This window comes from Talpa occidentalis, unplaced genomic scaffold, assembly GCF_014898055.3.
Source record: "Talpa occidentalis isolate TD23 unplaced genomic scaffold, MPIMG_talOcc4v2.1 talOcc4.15, whole genome shotgun sequence".
Lineage (NCBI taxonomy): Eukaryota > Metazoa > Chordata > Mammalia > Eulipotyphla > Talpidae > Talpa > Talpa occidentalis.
Window position 1 is genome coordinate 87,892,092 of NW_023601543.1, and position 19,359 is coordinate 87,911,450.

The window sequence follows — 19,359 nt, forward strand, 5'->3', positions numbered from 1 at the left end:
TTAAAGAACAGAGCACACACCTTAATCAAGATGGCACCGGCCTGCCGTCTGCAACGTCCCTGATGCTTCAGAAGCCCTTGGTCCTTGGCGAGCAGGGCGGTGGAGGTGGACGGAGATGGACGCTGTCCCCAAGGCAAGTTCCTCTACCTCCCCCTGATGCGTGGGGCTGAGGAGTCTCTGGGGTGTCCTGTGCACATGGGGGTTGAGCGACCCCAGTTGGCTCCCATGGCCCCACCGAAAAATGTCTCTGGACGTAGCCAAGGTCCACTGGACAGTCCCAGTCCAGGCAGGTAAATGCTCGAGGACGTGTCAGGCCAGGTTGCACTTTGCTCCTCGGTGCAGCTACACCTGGGTCCCGGCGGGCGGGGGGAGGCAGGTGGAGAGAAAGCTTCTGCTTCCTCCTGGGGCGGCCCCACCGGGAAAAAGGGCGACCCCCAACCCCACCCCTCACCCCACTGTTGCGTCATGAGCAGCTTCAAGGGTGACTCAGCAAAGGTCCTTGAGGGCTGCCCTGTCCTGCTATTTGGAAGACGCGAGATGTCCAGTCTCCAAAGGACGCCATTTTGGGTTGAAAAGGACAGAATTGTAAGCGGGTTGCAGATTCCTGCCCCCCTGGAACCTCCAAGTGGACCTTGCATAGACCAGGGGCCTCGCAAAGGGGTCACTTAGGAGCTCAAGACCAGGACACCGCGGGTTTGGGTCCAGCGTCCTCGGAAGGGACAGGCACGGAGCAGGTGGACTCCTGGGTTCAGATGGGGAGGGGCCCCTGGTGTCAAGCCCCCCACTTTGCTCCCCTTCACACCTCCCTAGGGATCAAATGCAAATATTTGCGGGTCGGAAGCCTCAGGACTGAGGAGGGAGACTCGCGCAGTCCACACTGGACTCGGTCAGCCGTGCTCCCGCCAGACTCCTCGCCCGTGAGCTCCGCCCTCCAGGTGTCCAGGCAGAGGACACAGAGCAGCAACCGGGTTCCGCGCCGCTCTCCACCCTGCACCCGTCAGGAAAGCCCAGTGGGTGCCTCTGTGCCCGGGAGGCCCACCGAGGGCTTCCGCCCCACCCCAGGGTGCTCCCTAGAGCCCTTGCTGGGGCCGCCACGCTGGGGGGCCCCTCGGAAGGCCTTCCTGTCCCCTTACTCCCTCCTCCACGTCCTTGTCCTAGTTCCTCTCTAGACGCACCCTGCACCCCACCTTTGTGCCCGACTCGTGCTGCTGGAAAACCTTCCCCTGCGCCGGCGGGCACGTGTCCGCAGGCCCTTGCGTGTCATTTCCTTCTGCACCAGAGACCAGGCCGTCCAGCGCGAGGGGCCGGGAGGCTGCCCACGCCAGGCCACCGCCTCGCTGGCAGCGCCCGGCACTGGCCACGTCTTTATCACGGGGCTCAGAGAAAAAGAAACGTCTATTTTCATTCTCGAAAATCCATAAAGAGCCTTTTTCGCACCCAAATTAGTCCCCCTTCCTGTTAGAAAGAAGAGCGTGGACACCACTTTGGACTAGTTTTTGTGGACTTCTGGCGACATGAGCTGGTGAGCAGAGAAGAGGAGACGCCCTGGGGAGCTGGCGCAGACCCGGGAGGCCCTGCCGCGCCCGTGCGGACCGGACGGCGCACGTTCCCTCGGGGTGCCGTACGCCGAAGTGACCCGGGGGCGCATTTTCGAGACCGAGCGAGACCTGGGAGTCGGGTCCTCCCCAGCTCGGGCTCCAGAGCACGACGGAGCAGACGCCGTGCGGGAGGCAGGAGGCAGGAGTGGGTTTGCTCTTTTTCTGTCTGGAACACGAGGCTCCCCCTGAGGTTTTATGTTAAACCCGGAGCCCCAGAACGAGACGGAAAAGCCCCAGTGTGCAGACAACCACCCGCGTCGTCACAGGTGTCGCTTTGCTCGGGAACAGCGACCGCAGAGCCGCCCCCTTCACAGGGCAGGCTCCGTGCGGCGCCTTCCAAAATGGGGAGAAAGACTCTTTCCTGACACGCTTCCAGCCGGGACCAGCAAAGCGCGCCCGGGGCCACCCACAGAGGCGCCGCGCGGGGCGGGCGGAGGGAACTTGCCGGGGGAATTTCTGGGGTCTGGTCCATAAAAGTTGCACAGGCGCTTGTCAGAGGCGCTCGTTCCTGTTATGAACTTTGTCAATAACAAGATGCAAAAAATAGACGAAAGGACGCAGCGGTGGAGCCTCCGGGTCCGCCCCGGCCCTGCGACGCGTGTGCAAAGACAACCTCAGCCTCTCTGAGCCCCTGGAATCCCACGTGACGGCGGGGTTTGCTCCTCACGGCACGCATCGCTCGGGCACCTCAGTGACCGGGCGTGTGAACCCCGTCTTGGGGGGCTTCTGGGTTAGTTAGCGTTGGGGGGTGTCCCTCTTGAGGATCTGAATTTCTGAGGGGCAGAGGTGCTGTCGCTAAAAGGTGGACACAGTCAGCGTGTCCAAAGGCTTCTCCGAAGACGACCTTCCCTGTCCATGCTGGTGGACAAGCTGCCTCTGCCCCACGCCTGGTGCCCACGAGCTGCTCGCCCTGGCCAGCCGCGGGCCAGCCCCTGCTGCTCTCCTGCTCTCTCTTCCAATTCTCGGTCCAACCACTCGGGTTCACCATTTCCTGCAGCCATTTCATGCATCCCCTGTCCTCACCGTGGTGCAGGGCTGCGGGGAAATTGCCAAGCGAGGAATCAACATGCTTCACGCCCCGAGGGCAGCTCCTCCCTGCGCCCGAGTCTCTTCCCGCTGTTTCCCTTTCCGCTCTGCTTACGGCTGTATTTTCTCTTCCCCACGCTCTTGAGTTTGAAAACCCTTTTTTGTTGGGGGATGAAGCATCATCGCCCTGTGTGCTCAGACGTCACCCCTCGACTGCATAGGGTGGGGCCGAGACCTGATTCTCTTTAAACAGCCAACCAAGAATTCACTGCCATTCTGTTAGGGGGAAAGGCTGTCCTGAAGCTGATCCCATACAGGCTTTGTGGACGCCACCCCCACCCCAGGCCCAAGCCAAAGACACTGGGGACTCCACATCCCATCCCCACCCAAGGGAAGGGGGCTGGGACCTGAGGGTGGGGTTCAGCAGCCAGGTGGGTATAAAGCCAGACACGTGGGCTTTGGGGGGGTCCCCCATGTTGGCTCCCCGCCAGCTCGCAGCGTCCGGCCAGCTCGGAGAGGGCCTTTGGGTCTCCAGGTCGGCGGATCGGGGAGGACGCATGAAAGACTTTATTTCCCTATTTTCTCCCTGAGTTGTCCATTTTCCTTCTTTCCTTTTCCCTTGTCAATCAACCTTTTATGAACCTGTTGTGTGTCCTGCAGTGGAGTATTCATAAGTCCCTTGTCAGCGCGCGGGGGAGGACCCACAGCCAGGCCACCCGCTCAATATCGGGGCTGCCCTATAACAATTCCATAATGATTCCTGACCCATTAGCGTGGGTCCGGGACTTGGATGAAATGCCCGCGTGGGTCTCGGCTTTCGGATATTGAGGGAAACGCTCCCTGTCCACACACTCCGTGTGTCTTAATCGCTTCCAGATCAGCATGTGATTCTCATCCACGTCGGCCTGGAGAAAAATTTCGTGTCATAAAACTTCGTAACGAAAAGCCACTGAGATTTCAGCTGGAATGTTTTGGATGTGGGAATCGCGGCGGCCGGTATTTGCATCGCGTCGTATCTGTCTTCCCGGGAAAGACGTGAGCTGGGAGTCTGTGCTCGCGGGGTCCTCGTATTTATGGGAAAAGCTCTGATGATTTCTCAGGGAGGCCTTGAGGGCAGCCTCTGGGCCCCACGGGCGTCCCCCATCGACAGCATTTGTCGCTGAGCGACTTAATTAAAAAATTCTCTGTTTCTCTCTCCGACGTTTCTCTCTCTTACTTATTTTTCTTGTGCCACCGGTTATGCGCCCCAAAGCGTCTCTGATTCGTATCAAGAGCAAATGTGTCTGGAGCGGCATTTTCTAAATACCTTTCAGTCGATGCTCATCAACCCCGAGGGGTCCACTCTGGGGGAGAAGGTAGAACCGGGCTTTCCACGGTGAACGCGAGGCAGGAGAGCCACACGTCGGCGTTTCACCACGCGCACCCCAGATTCAGATAATGCACGACAACGCCGTGTTTCCTCCATAAAACAGAGCAAAAAAGAAGATCCGTCCCAGGCCACGTCAAGCAAATGTTCTCCACATTTTAGCCTGACCTCCTGGTGCTAAATCTCTGTGTTCCTTTGTTGAGAGGGTGTTGACATGGAGCCACGTCGTCCTGCACACAACTGTGGGAGAAATGTGCAGAGAGGGGCTCAGCTGGGCTCCCAGCAGCCGAATTTGCAGGGCGCCAGCTGCGAGCCAGCTGGTCGACCAGCGTGCCCTGCTATCAACCGTGGCGTGGGATGTGCACCTCGGATTCGCGGGCTCTGCACTCCGGGTGTGCACAGGGCACAGCGGGTTTGCTTAGGATGGCACCGCTGACGTATCTAAGCACCTGGGTTGTGCTGTCACAGGTGCACCTGCGTGAAATGAGGGGCAGCATTGAATGGGCACCATTTCCTCCGCCCCCACTCACAGGTAGCACCTTGGATGGCAAGAGCCACTGACTGAGTCTTGGGATGGCAAGACCCAGACTTCCTGAGCAGAGGCGATCGGAGGGAGCAAGGAGAAGACACAAGGGGGGTGGGACGCAGGGAAGGGGGAGACACGAGGTTGACAGACCTGCGGAGACGCCGGAAGAGACGCACGGGGTGGCGCTGGGGTCCTCAGCAGAGCCAGTGGCGGCCGTGAGCCTGGCTACATGGCAGGCGATTGTGTGGTCCCTTTTTAAAATATTTTTTATGTATTTTAAAAATACATTTTTGTGTATTCCCCGTAGAATTTCACCCGTGAACCTTCACCACAGTCCCTTGTGCGCCTCCGTCCCCTGTTTTGAATCCTTTTCCTCCCTCTTCCTTGCAGAACGTCTCTTATTTATGGCTGCCTGCTAGTTTTGTTTTATTATTATTATTATTTGTAATTTCCCCCCAATCCCTTATTTGGTTCCCCAATATTCCTGCTATAAGTGAAGCCATCCGACATTTTTCTTTTCCTTCTGGCTTCTCTCACTGAGCACGATCCGTTTCAACCCCATCGATGTTGCTGCGAATGGCATGAGTTTGTCCTTTTTGACGGCTGCGTAGTATTCCACTGTGTCTACAGACCGCAGCTTCTTGACCCAGTCATGAATTTGGGGGCATTTAGGTTATTTCCATGTCTTACCTATTGTAACTAGAGCTGTAGGGGTGCGGGTATCTTTTTGATTTACTGCTTTGGGGTCCTTTGGGTCGATTCCTAGGGGTGGAATTGCTGGCTCGTGTGGTGGCTCCACTTTTAGTAGTTGGAGGAATCTCCACACCGATTTCCATAGTGCCTGGACCAGTCCAAAGTCCCATAGAGGGTCCCTTTTGAACTGTGAGTCTCTCCTTCTGTCCCAGTATTCTGGGATCTGTGGTTCCCCACAAAAGGCAACTCAGATTTGAGGCAAGCTCTTGGGTATCCTCGGCCCAGCTTCAGGCCACCCCCGTTTGCATGGCCACTGTGGACCTGAGCTTGCCAAGACGTCCCCAAGAAAATAATGCATCAGCTCTAACCTGGAGGCCTCCTGGGCGTCTCTGCCCACCCCATACACACATCAGCGATCGTTTCCTAGCTGGAGCTCTGACATCAAAAACGGAAAAGCCACTTTTTAACAGCCGACCACAATAAACAGAAACCACGTGGGGAAGCACATCCAAGCCTCAGAACTGAGTAATACCCACTCGTGGGAGAGCGAGCTGAGATCAAAAGGATGCGGCACGGACAGTCGAAATTTTACAGGAGCGTCTCAGAACCCTCCCGACAGACTCTCCCTGGCCAGGCTGGTCCCAGACCCGTTCTCAGAACTCGAGGGACCACCGGTTCTGACCCTTCCGGTGTGAGATAAACCCCGCTCTCGGGGGACCAGGGTGCTCCATGGAAAAGAAAAGGAATGAGTTCCACATGGTCGGAAAACAAACAAAAGCATAATTTGGAAGCATTTGTAGCCTCTCACTTTGCATCCAAACGCGGCGAGTCTGTGTGTGTCTACAGCCTTGGAAACTCTCCCCCCAACGCCCCGCCTCGTGGATCAGCAGCCCAACGGGGTGGTTGGTTGGTTCAACCGTCTCTCGTGTTCTTCAAGTTAATCTCACGTCCCAGCGGGGCCGTTTCCTGAGAGGTGCCACGACGAAATCTGATGAAAATCAGGTGCACGTCCTCATCGATGGAGTCTGCTCTTGCCACCAGACCTTTATTTCTCGGGGCTCCCTGGGGGTGCAACGGGTTAAGGCTCAGCGCTACGAAGCTACCCACGGCCCCTGCAGCAGGAGTTCGATCCCCAGTGGCCAGGGAGTGACCCCCAGGGCGCAGCAGACCCCTCCTGTCTCCCGCTGCTCCCCTCAGCAGTGGATATCAGTGGATCCACCTGTTCTGCTCCCCACTCTGTCTCTGGGGAGTCCTCTCGACCCCCGTAACGCTGGCCTGCACCCCAGCTCTTGTGTGCATCAATAAATAAAACTTTAACCAAAACCACCTTTATTTCTCAGCCGCGGAGCCTGCTGGGGCGCACAGTGTGTGCTTAAGGGTGAAGACCGGGGTGACTCACTGCAGAGGGGGCTGCCGGAGGGACCAGGGACCCCAGAAACAGGGCGTGCCCACCAGAGAGAATTGCAGGGGTGTGAACACAGACTCGGGAGAGAGACTTCAGCTGTCGGCAGGCCGGGACGGAGACCGTGCCGTCCACCACCATGGAGGCCAGCGAGGACAGAGCTGGGCAGGCCGGGGTGACACCCTGGCCTGTCACTTGCGTCATCAGACACAGCGGCGAGTCCAGGAGCTGCATCGACGTCTCCCTCGTCTAAACGTGTCCCGGCTCTTGACTTCCCCTCCGCCCCCAGAAAACCTCCGGCCCTTGCGACTCTCCAGGATGAATAAAGCGCGTGGGGCCGGCTCAGACTTGGTGAATGAGTTTATTGCGAAGGGTGGGGCGCTGCAGACCTTGCCCTTCTCCCTGAAGAGCTCCCCAAAGCGCTTTCCACATGCCACATGCCTGTAGGACGAATCACCCTGCAAAGAAAGGTCGCGAGAGAGCCGGAAGCCAGGACAGCTGTGGGGGGCGGGGGTGGATGGGGGGAGCGGGCTCAGATGCAGCCCAGCAGCACCTCCGTGGGATTTTCCCTTTAGGGTCCCGGCCACAAGCACGGCAAGGCGGGCGGCCCCCAAAGGCGCAAGTGCTCGCAGCACTCCTGGAACCCCCCAATCTGCTCAGATGCTTATTGTATTTTGCGCGTGAAGTGATGGGGAGGAGCAGAAGCCACAGAACCCGGGGTGCAGAGATGCTCAAGGAACAGCGGGCACCGGCGCTGCGGGAGGCTCAGGGGGCGCTGAGGGAGCGCGTGGGCGTCTGTGTCCAGCAGACAACAGCCCCGGCAGCGCAGAAGCCAGCTCCGACATCAACTTACGCTGCTGCGCTTGGCCCAGATCACCCAGGCGCCCCTCGCGCGAGCCCAAGCAGCCCTTTGTGCGGCTCCCCGGCGTGGCTGACAGCACAGGCGCTTGCTGCACACGCGGGCAGCTCCTACAGGTGGCTTTTCGCCACAGGCGAAGGAACAACGTCTAGAATAATCAGTCCCCACAGCAGGGTTGGGTTTGCAGCAACAGGAGGAGCATTTACTTTGCTTTGTCTGTTCACCCCCGGCCTGGGCTCAGATTCTCGTATTTTGGAGCTCTCGGGGATTTGTCTTGATGCTTCTGCCTCAAGCCCTCATGTTCCGTGCATTTTTGCTGGAGGTGGAGGACTCGGTGTTTCCTGAGGCTGCGGACTCCCCCCTTGGCGGCCACACCCTCCTCCTGGCCCGCCCGCCATCGTGGGCGCCAGGTCTCAGCTGCCGTGGACACGGGTCGGGTCGGCACAGATGCTCCGGGTTCTCCGAGCCGATGGTGTCGGGGACCCTGGGGATGCCTGGGAGGGACATGGCTGCGCTGGACGGCGTTTCCATGGTTAGTCGCCATCCAGGTGGGGCCAGAGGGCGCCCCTGGGCGGCCGCTGCGCCTTCAGCCCCACCAGCAACCCACAGGCCCCTCCGTCTCCTGCCCAGCGCCTGCTGGTGGCCGTCCCCTTGGCGTAGGCCCGCGTCCCGGCGCGAGGGGACACCTCCGCGGGGCTGTCGTTGGGAGTCCTCGATTCTTCCTGAACAAAATCCCACTGACGGTCGCGCCACTGGCCCCGGGGGCCACGTTGGCAAACCTCGGCGTGAAGGCGGCATCCGGGACTCTCCAGGGAACAGCGGCGCCCAGAGAAACGCTGTGTCTTCCCTGAGGCCTCACGGGGAAACAAGCTCCTCCGTCCCCACCGGGAGCTAAACTGGCCCACCAGGGACTTTGCAGCCCCTCCTTGAAGGCGAGAACCAGCTCAGAGAGCTTGGGGGCCAGGAGGAGGTTGCTCCCCAGAAACACTCGGAAACCTGCGGCTCTGGCTGAGACTTTCACTTGCCGGACTGGCCCGACCGACCCGGCGCCGCCGTCAATTGGCCGCAGAGAGAGCCGGGCGGAGGGCTTGAAGACAGCCGGGCGGCCCTTTGGGACTCCGCTGCGGGGCCTCCGACAATCAGAGAGGAGAGTCTTCGTCGCACCAGAGGGGACCGGCTGCTCCCTCCTTGGTTTGCGCCTCCCCGCAAGCGGGGTGGGGGGACCCTGGCCACTCTGCCTCCCAGCGCACTCGTTAAGCATTTACAGCCCCGGAATGTTATTCCAGCTCCCCAGCAGCCCCGCTTCCTGCCCACACACACCGTCCTTAATTGTGGAAAAACTGGCTGTGCCGGGAAAGCGACAGGCAGCCCCAGGGAGCCCCTGGGTATTTCCAGTCGAGCTCAGCCTCGGCTCACTTCTGGGGGGCTTTGCTGGAGCCCCACAACCAGGACAGCGTGGGCGTTGCTGCCTCCGGCAAGGCTGGCCTGGGTGATTTGCTGCCTCCGGTTTAACCCCTTCTTGCGGGAGCTCAGCTGGCGGCAGACGAGGGGCCGCAGGGGCAGCTGGGGCTCGGCGGCCCCAAAGGACAGGACATCGGGGCCGGGCCACCCTCCGCCACTGGGGGGGTCACCAGCAGGGTGTGTGAGTCAACTCGGACAGTTTTCCTCCTGTGCTGAGATCGGACGCGGCCCTCAGCGCGGTGGGGACAGGCTGCCGGTGCCCGGAGCTTGGACAGCGGAAGGCAGGAATGGATCTCGAGCTTGAAAGATCCCACAGGATGGAAAGACTCTGACTTATAAAGGGTTTAATCTACAAAACAAGGGGAAATGAAGAGCTCAGGGAGAAACTGAGGGTGAATGCTCCTGCCAGTCCTGCTGACCTCGAATCCCAATGGCTCCCTGAGAGCTGGCGAAGGGGCGAGCGCCGTGAGGCCAAGAGAGGGAGCCCCAAGGCCCACGTGTCCGGTTTTACACCAAACCTGGCTGCTTCACTCCACCCTCAGGTCCCAGCAACACCCCCTTGGCGATGGGGGGATTTGTAGTTCCCCGTGTCTTGATGGCTCTGGTCTGGAGTGGGGGTGGCGTCCACAAAACCTGTGTTTTGGGGGTTCACTCAGGACATTCCCCCTAACGGTTCCTTTTCTTAACTTCTGCTAAGTGAAGGGAAGATGCTTCTACCAAGAGGGGCCTCCCTTTTGGCGCAAGGGGTTAAGACGCAACCTATGGAGCCGTCTGTGGACTCAACAGCACCAGTTTGATCCCCAACCCGGGAGCTGCCCACGTGACTCGGCCGCGGCTCCCCTCAGCAGGTGTATTTCAGTAGATCCACCTGTTCTGCTCCCCACTCTGCCTCTGGGGACTCCTCTTAACCCCACACCTCTGGCCTGCACCCCAGCTCTCGTGTGCATCAATAATAAATCTTAAAAAAAAATGTTTTGACCAACATCGTGGGCTAGAGTGTCAGGACAACGTCACTTAAGATTTCACACTGAGCTGTTTAGACGCGGGTGCCGGAGGGAGAATGATCCGCCTCCGGGAACCAAACCGGCCCCCACGTTTCCCTGCTCTCGCACCATCCTTGCCCTAGAGTCCGTGGAGTACCTCTCGGGCTCCGGGAGCCCCCCACAAACCCAGGGCCCCCCTCAAAGCTGGCTCACCTTGCCTCTTCCATCACTAAAGACTCTTCTTTCAAAGAGTTTACGGCCAAGAGCAAATCCCCACACCAAGTCGAACCCCCAACGGCGGCCAATGCTGGGTTCGCAAGCATCACACGTGCCTTTCTGAAAATGCGTGAGGCTTTTGCTCAGCTTGTGAGTCTCAAGCGTCGACTGAAAAGCCTCTGTGGAGCTGAAAAGCCTCCAGTTGTGGCGATGCTGGCACAGCAATGAGAAGATCTTTAAACAAATGGGCCGTGGGCTCGAAACGGCGAAGATGCTGCATTTTCCTTGGTGTGTTTTGCCACCGTTTGCTTTTTTTTTTTTAATGTGCTACTGAGAATTATGGCACGTCGTAAACAGAAAAGGCTTCCCCCACACGCCCCGGGATAATGCCACACAGCTGTTGCCCTCGCGGTTACTGGCAAGCTCACCCCACGCCTCTTGCTTTCGGCCTGACACGGTTTATCGAACATCAGGTGCCAAATAATCCAAAGGAACCATCGCGATAGTGACCCAAATTGGCCGTCGTGAGCCGTCACCTTTAACGGCGTGATTGACAGCCCTGGAGGGTGTTGTGTTCTGTTTTCAAGATCTACAGACGGCGTGAGGGAGGCAGGGTTGGGAGAACCAAAGCAGCGAAGGAGCAACCCCCCGAATTCTGCACGCTGCAATCCCCCTGCCTGATGCAAGCAGAGCAGAGCAAACAGGGCTTCCCGGAGAGCCGAGGAGACGCTGATGGTGGCGGATTCTCATCACGAGTCACCGACACAGACACCTGGATCTCATTCACCTGTCGGCGCAGGTGTTCGTGTAGGACGCGCCCGTGGAAATCCATTTCACAGGCTGCTTTTTTTTTTTTTTTGACCTGAAATCGATGCAAAGTCCTTCCTGATGAGACGGCAGCTCCTGCGAGCAGCGGCCCTCACAGATGCGCGGTGGCCGCTGCGACCACCCGTTACCTGCCTGTGCTGACAGTCGTGCCGAGCAAGGGACCGCGGAGCTGCTGTTTCACAGTTCAGGAGACAAACTCAGCCGCCCCGGTTGGGACTCGTGCTGCAACGTCTCCAGGGCTCCACACAGCCCAGCCAGCGGCTCTGCACACCCAGGCGGACAAGCCGCCCTCTCTGCGGAACTTGGAATCCCTTCTCCTTCTTCGGAGCTCGTGCAACCTGGCATTGAGCATTCGGAGTCCCCCTTGGGTAAGCTCCTCCTTCATGCTGTTCGGCTTCCACTAATGAGACCAGTCGGATTGACCCACGCTCCACCCGGAGGCTTGCGGCACCTCCAGGAGTGTAGACACCACCAGCCTTGTCTGTGCAGACGCCCCTCGTTGGAGAGGATGGCCAGGCCCATGGACAGGATGGCGACCCCGTGACCTGCAGCCTTTGGGGCTGTGTGTCCCTGCATCGCCGCGTCCAGTCCAGCACCAACCTCACTCAAGGCTTCAAAAGCCTCGGCCCAACAGGTCCAAGCAAGACCTACAGGCAGTTCCACCAAAGAGAGGTCGAAGGCTCTGCTCTGTACCAACTCATCCCCACGAAAAGGGCCACGTTTGTCGAGCTGTGAAATGTGGGTACTGGATTCTGGGTGAGAATAATGGAAATCCGTCATGATGGGGCCTCTGACAGCTCCTGACGTGGCCTTTGGGAGGTGGAGATGCTACTAAGGGTGGTTTTCCCCCAACTGGCCTGTCTCCGCGGTGCAATGCAGGGAGACCTCACGGCCGGCTCAGCAGGCACCCCCTGTGTCAGGTCCTCGGGACTATGTGATCATCCCATGCAGGCGATCGTGAGCGACCTGGGGGTCAATCCCCTCATGACTCAGTGCCAGCAGGAATGGAAAACTGCGTGGAGACCCCTCCTGCCTCTTCCGGCTCCGGGCACCTGTTGAGTGCTGGCCACGTCACTGCAGTGTCCACACTCATGGCCAAGTTGCTTCCTCCCCTTGGCCTTGCTCTCCGTGGAAATCCTAGAAGGACAGCCCTGGTTGGGTTTGGAGGCGCCTCGTAATCCAGAAATAGCTCTTCTCCCGAGCCACCCCGTAATCCAGGATTATCTCTTCTCTCGAGCCACCTCGTAATCCAATGTCTTATTCGCATCTGCATCTGATGCTTTCCATAATGTCCAGCATTAGGACGTGGACACGCCTCTTCGGGGTCATCCCACGCACCACAGGCAACTGCAGAGAACCCCAGAACTGCAGAAAAGTAGCAGGTGACATTTCTGACTCAGCCCGAGCAGCTACCACACACGCATCATGGACTGCACCCCAGCTTCTCCGGCAGGGCTGCTCCCAGATTGGGTCATGAATTCTGCCAAGCGCCTGCATGACAGCGAGAGGAATGCAGGAATGTAGGAATTTGCATCGAGGGGGAAATGCTATGAGAAACACATGTGGGGCTGTTCTTGTCGCTGTGCCTCCACGGCGGCTGACAGCAGGGGAGCGTAAACCCCGAAACCCCACGGTTGTTTTTTCTCTTTTTCGAAGACAGTCCGTGGACGCACCCAGGTCCAAGCAGGCAAGACAAGCCAGCGGCCTCCAGAAGGAAAGAAAGTCAAACCAGAGAGTGTGTCCTGCCGCGGGGAGTCGATAGAACAAGTGGTTCCATTTCTGAACCCCAGAAATGGCGCAGCGAGAACTTCCAGGGTCATCCGGAAGGGTCGTCCCGACGGGGCCCACCCGGCCAGGACGGTTACTCCGTGGAGGCTGGAGTCAGCAGAGGCGTGGACACAAGCCCCGACGGGCCTCCCCGAAAGCTGCGTCCAGAAGAGGCCACACGGGTGGGCGGGAGGCCGATGCGGGGATGGGGCAGCAGCTCCCCAGCATCTCTGCTTGACCGCGATGAGGGGGGTGGTCCCGCCCGGAGCTCTGCGTGCAGATGTGGGACGGCCTGCAGGAGTGACCGTGAGGTTATCTGAGCCGGAGGCGACCCCACACCTTCACCGCGTAGATGTTGGCCCGAAGCGTCTCCGGGCAGTTGGGCTGAGCCCCGTCCAGGTCCAAGGGGGCGGCCGTCTGCAGCCGAGGGCGCAGCTGAGCAGGTCCACTCTCCGTTCCCCCGCAATCGGGCAGAGAAAGGCTCTAGTGATGTTTGCACCGCGGGCACCTTCTTCTGTGGCTTCTGGACGGCTCCCCGTGGTGTCCGTGCTGCGGACAGTGGCAAGCAGAGCCGTGCTGTGGGCTCCAGGCATGAGGGCTGGGGTGCTGGACGGTCTCCCTTCCACGAGTGTGTCCTGCTCACCCACCATCACCTCCTCCCCCTGGTGGGCGACTCCCACCTCACCCATGGACCTTGGGCTGGGAAGGCCCCAGACAGGGCAAACTCATCCTCTCCTTGGAGGCCTGGATGAGCTACATGGGCCTCCAGGTCTTCCCATGGACGCTCCTCGTTGCTGGAGCTCACCCGTGGGTGGGCCGTGCGGGTGCTGAGCTCCAGAGACCCTGGGTAGCTGCCTTGGGTCTCACAGGGGCCTGGGTGGGTGCCTGAGCATCCCAGGACGCAGCAGGGAGGCGTCGGGGCTTGTGTCCACGCCTCTGCTGATGCCAACCCTCATGCAACAATCATCCTGGCAGGGTTGGCCGCGTCAAGATGACCCTTCTGGACGATTCTGGAAGCTCTCGCTCTGGCAGCTGGAGGGCTTGGGAAAGGGAAAAGGAAAACCCTCCCTCGCGCTCTTTCTGTGCGGACGACAGCCACAGGCAGCCGCTTTGGGGGTTTTGGGGATCCAGGGACAGCTGCAGACTTGCCTGGACACTTTCAAGTGTCACTGTGGCGGGTCAGCAGCAGGACGGCACATCCAGGGGGGAAGGAGCAAGTCTCGGGGCCAGGACTCTGCATCCAGAAGAGGCCACGCGGGCTGGGGGGGGGCAGTGAGGGGACAGGGCAGGGGCTGCTGTCGGGTGGGGGCGACACTCCCAAGTTGGCCACAAATGCTCCAGCCCAGGGCTGCGTCCAGCTGCGCCCTGGGCGTGGAGACGGGGACGTGGTTGTGGGTCACACATCAAGGACATTGTCGTAAAAACAATCTGTTGGTTCCCTCCTGTTGGTCTTGTGGGGGTGTGGACTCTTTGTGTCCCAGATTCCTCCCCGTGGGTGCTGACCATCGCTGGCCAGGGTCCGAGGTCAGCCGGGGGTGGACAAAGGCGGCTCCGAGGTTGAGACTCTGCCCAGATGCTTCCGCGTGGCCCCAGCACCTAGCAAGACAATCACAGGGGCCTGTCTGTTCAAGGCACAGGTGACCCTGCGACAGCCCCCCCAGAGCCTCGAGAGAATCCCCCCTAAAGGCCCGAGCCGCCATTTTAAAGCCAAACGCACAAACCCGGCGATGACGTGGTCATTAAATGTCTCGGTAAGTGACTCTCACGTCAGTCGGCACCACCTGGATCCTGCAAGTGTGAACACTCGGGCTTTTACTAGACACAAAAGGGCTGAGCGAAGGGGATTATTCGCAAAGGGAAATATTATTCCAGGGAAACCGCCTTCCCCCAGGGCCTGCAAGTTGGGGGACAGTTGCCTCTGGGAGGGGCTGAAGCCGCAGGAGACACCGGTGCGTAGCTGGGCAAACACCCCTGAAGCCAGATTCTCCCGCCTCCTGCCCACTCTGCAGACGGGTGTCTGCAAAGCCGCGCCCTCCTCTCCCCACCGCCCAGGCCGAGCCCAGGAGGGCGGCTCTCTCTCCTGCCCCAGGAGTGCCGCCCCTGCCAGCCCCCGCTCTCCCCAGGAAGAAAATGCAGGTTTCTGCAGAAGCAGCGGCAGCCAGGTCCAGCCGGCAGCCACCAACCCTATCCAGGATCCTCAGGCCGCCCCAGCCTCACTGCCCCACGTTGCAGGCGTGAGAGGACGAGGAGGCAAATGACGCAGAATTTCGTGCAGACACTGAGCTCCCCAAGGCAGGGCGGGCGCCCCAGCCCCAGGCGCTCACCGGGAGCCGCGGCGGGGAATTTCCGCGCCTCCGGGGAATGTTTCCTGAGTGAGGGGGAGGAGAGAAGGAGGAGAAGACAGACTTTGTGCGGCTCCACGACCCATGGGGAGGCCCCCGCCCTCGCTCGCAAGCTCCTGCTGGGGAAGGGAACCGAGTCTTGTCGCCGGAGATCCGCCTTGCTTGCGCGGCTCGGAAGCAAAGCCAGGGCTGATTAACTTCGGCTGCTCTGGGGCTAACCAGCACCAGCCCCAGAGCTTGGAGCAACACCCAGGGGATGAGAATCCCAGAGTGATGAGCTGGGGCGCCCCACGGACGCCCCACCCAGCGGGCTCTGCTTGGCAGCTCTCCAGACCGACACCACGCGCTTGGCCCGGCTGGGTTCTTACCTGCAGGCTCCTGGAAAGAGCTCTCTTCTGAGCCTGCTTGGGGGCTGGCTCCTTCACGGCCCTGGTAGGAAGGGGAACCCGGTTTTCCCGCTGGGGGTTACCTGTTTGCAGCTGCACACAGAGCTGGGGTGTCCAACCCAGCCAGGTGGACAGATTCCTTCTCAGCCTGCGTCTCCCCCGACTCCCTTTGAGAACCAGCAGAGAAAAGCCCTCTGCATTTTGTCGTGGTGTGTAGTGAACAGGCCGCGTCCTCTGGGGCACACAGCACAGCGCCCCGATGTCTGCAGAGCGTGCCGAGACCATCGCCCTTAGCCGTGCTCCCCGTCTGCTCTTAGCCTTTCTCACATTCTCGAGACACTCGATTGCCCACGGGCCCCAGATCGTGCCCCGGATCACCTGCGACTTATTATTCTCCGTCTGGAAATGTGTAGCCCTGATCTCTTTAACCCCCTCGGCTCACCCCCCTTGCAGCCTCCAAGCTGTTCTCAGTACGTGCATTTCTTCAGTTTGCTCTTGCTGACATCTTGGCTTGCATATTTGCAGAGGCTTTTGGATTCCACAGATAAGTCAGATTCTGCTTTTTTTTTTTGCTCCGTGTGACACTTACACTGAGCATAAGTGCAATGGTCCACCCGTGTCATCCAAAATGGCAAGACTGGGGTCTTGTTCGGGGCTGCATAATACTCCAGCAGACACAGTCCTGCATCTACCATCACCGTGGAGGAATATCCAGGTTTCACCTGCTCACAGCCATCAACACAATCAATAAAAAAAAAGTGAAGGGTCCTCAAATCCTGCATTCGGGGAAACTAATTTGTGTTTCTATAAAAGCAGAATTTGAAAAATTTCCTGGGCATCTGTCAGCATCGACAAGAGTTTGAGGATTTAGTGGGAAATGGCAGGAAAACATATGGATGAAGCAGTTTCCCTAAGAAATTTGAAAAGAACTTGGAACATATTTTTGCAAAATGTGTCTTGTGCTTGGCCAAAAACGAAATACTTGAGTAGCTGGGTTGATTCTAACCGAAGCGGCCAGTCCTGTGGGCTCACCCCAGTTTAGTGAACAAATACCTGAAACAAACTCACTTCCTAGGAACAAGAACCCTGTTTTTCTCGGATAAAAAGTCACAGGGGGGTGGTTTCGACACTGATCTTTTCCACGTCTCCCACCATTTCTTACCTTTCCTCAGCATCTCTTGACTCCCGTTGTGCGTTCACAAGAAAAAATTTCGAAGGATCCAAACAAGAGAGTTTGTTTCCGCACTATTCGCCGCGCCGGCGAGCGCCGCAAAATAGCTGGAATCAGAATTATCACGTCTCTTTAGTAGCCGACGTAACAGCTTGACGCAGGCACAGGCATCCTGGGGCAAGACCCCTTTCGGGCCATTGGGGGAAACTGAGTCTCAGAGTCCTCTTGCGTCTCCAAAATCTGCAGGACCCCCCAGCGGCCCCATCCGACCCCAAATATCTTCATTTTGCTTCTTCTGAAACTGTGCAATCGCTGAGCTGCCCGCAAAGACCCATCGCCAGGACCGAGCGTGCAGTCACCGTCTCGCACACTAGTCTGCACTGTTCCCTCCCCAGGCGGCCCCCCCTTACGGGCCTAATTTATGCATGATCACCCCCAGACGGAGTTCTCGCCGTGTCTCTAATTCCCCTGTCAGCAGCCCGCGCCGGGCTCCAGCTCTGCCACCCTGATTTACTACGGAAAGTCGCTAACGAGAGCAGCAGAGAAAATAACGAGGCCGGTTCTTTCAACAGCTCGGGGACGCTGTCAGTGACAAGCGCTTCGCACGCTCAGCGGTGGCTGTTGTGCGTCCAGACGGTGGACAGGATTCAGGAGTGAGGACACTGCTGCTGGGTTGCGCCCCACGCCCCTGTCCCCCTGCAAAAGGGAGACGAGACGGGGGAGAAGCCGCCCCCCGTAGGGGCTCATTCTTGCAAGTGAGAGGCCTGGAGGAGGGATTTCGAGTGTCGGGGTGCAGAGGAGATCATGCCCTGATGCTTTGGGTCCCGCTGGGCCGGCGAGCAATCAAACCCCATCAGGAGGCGCCACGGAGAACCTTAATCGCGTCGTGTTCCCCTCAACAGGCGTCCTGGACCCCACGCTTCAGGGCTCTGCCGGGGCGGCCACAGCGGGGCTGAGGGACAAAAGGGGAGTCCCGTGGGGCTCTGCCTGGGGACAGCAGAGGTCGCTTCTGCCCTCCTGGCCCGAGGCATCTCCGGGCCCTCGTGCTCCCGGGATGGACACTCGCGGAGAGTAAAAGACACACCGGGGAGAGTGACCGTCCAGCGGCCGGGGGTCAGCGGGGCAGCTGAGAGTTGGGGGACGGCTGTTCTGGGACAAAGCACCCGGGGTAGTTGTCCTGTCCCTCCCGGCGGCACCGTCCGGCCGGAAACCCGCCCCGTGAGCCAACAGGGCGTGGGGAATCACGGCCGCCACGTTCTTCGGAGAGGCCTCCCCGGGGGAGCAATTGTGCAAAGAGCGGAGAAGCAGGACCTGGTCCACGCGTTCCCCGGGAGCTCACGGGCTCACAGCCTCGCTGCAGATCAAAAGTTGCTTTTTCCCAAAAAGAACAGATGCTAATTTTATACCAAGTTATGCAAGAAAAGAAACGACAAGGATTTCTGGACCTTGCAGATGCCCAGGCTGACCCGACATGGGAGTCCAGCAACAGCATCGTGACGGAGACGAACACCCGGCGCTGCCCCAGCTGAGGTCACTGTTTCTCCTGGCAGGACAACAGAGGAACGAGCCAGCGTCCCGTCCGGCGCGGCCCTGGGTCTGGGCCACACGCGCCACGTGTCCGGAGCAGCCCGAGTGGACGGCGGAAAATCCAGATGTCCAGCCGGCGCGTCCAGGCCCACAGTCACCGCGGAAAAGGAAGGAAAGCAACGTTCCCCACGGGCTGCCAGGCGGGCGAGCCAGGATGGCACAACCCCTGTTTTCCTACATTCTGCTCCTCGTCCCATAAATAAAACCAGGGCGGAGCGACACGTCCCGGGATGTGGACGGGGACAGAATCACGAGCGTCCCCGGGGGTCAGCCGCGGGCGGGACGGAGGCAGGTTCGTAGCTGCCCCTCGGAGTGAGATGAGGCAGCAGAACTTTCTGCAAAGATGATGCGGGGCCTTCACGCCCGGAGGGTGAACGAGGAAAAAGTGGAGCTTTCTCAGCTCAGGGAAGAACAACCACTTTTTGAAAAAATATTTATTTATTGACGCACGCAAGAGCTGGGGTGCAGGCCAGAGGGGCGGGGGGGTGAGAGGACTCCCCAGAGGCAGAGCGGGGAGCAGAACAGGTGGATCCGCTGAAACACACAGGTGAGGGGAGCAGCGGGGAGACAGGAGGGGTCTGGGGCGCCCTGTGGGCAGCTCCCTGGCCGGCCGGGGATGGAACTCAGGCCACAGCAGCCTGCAGGGTCATCCTGGGCCGGATGCAGAAATCTCCGCCTGACCCCCGAGGCGGAGAAGCGAGGACCCTGGAGAGCAAACCAGCGTTTCTCTCCTGCCCTGGGTGTCCGTGGCTGCCGGGGCGGAGGCGCGGCCCCACATCCCTTCTGCCCGGAGCCGGCGGCCTCCGGCGAAACCAAACGGACCTCAAGACCCGGGAGCGTGAAAATAAAACTCGGGGGATTAACATTCCTGCCCGTGGGCAGCGGGAAATGGAATTTCCAGCCCACGGAGGCCTGCGCTCCGCGGCGAGGGCGCCAGCAGCTGTCCTGGCTAATTTTACACCAAGTTATGCAAGAAAAGAAACGAAAATCGGTCCAAGGATTTCTACAGAGAGAAGCCAAAGGGGGGGAAAAAATCTCTCGGTTCTTTTCTGCACTTGGCCAATGTGGCTTGATCCGCTGCCCTTGGCGGAGGTCGGCGACTTTTCTCCTGTTCTGCGTGACCTGCCGGCCGGCGCGGTGGCTCCGGG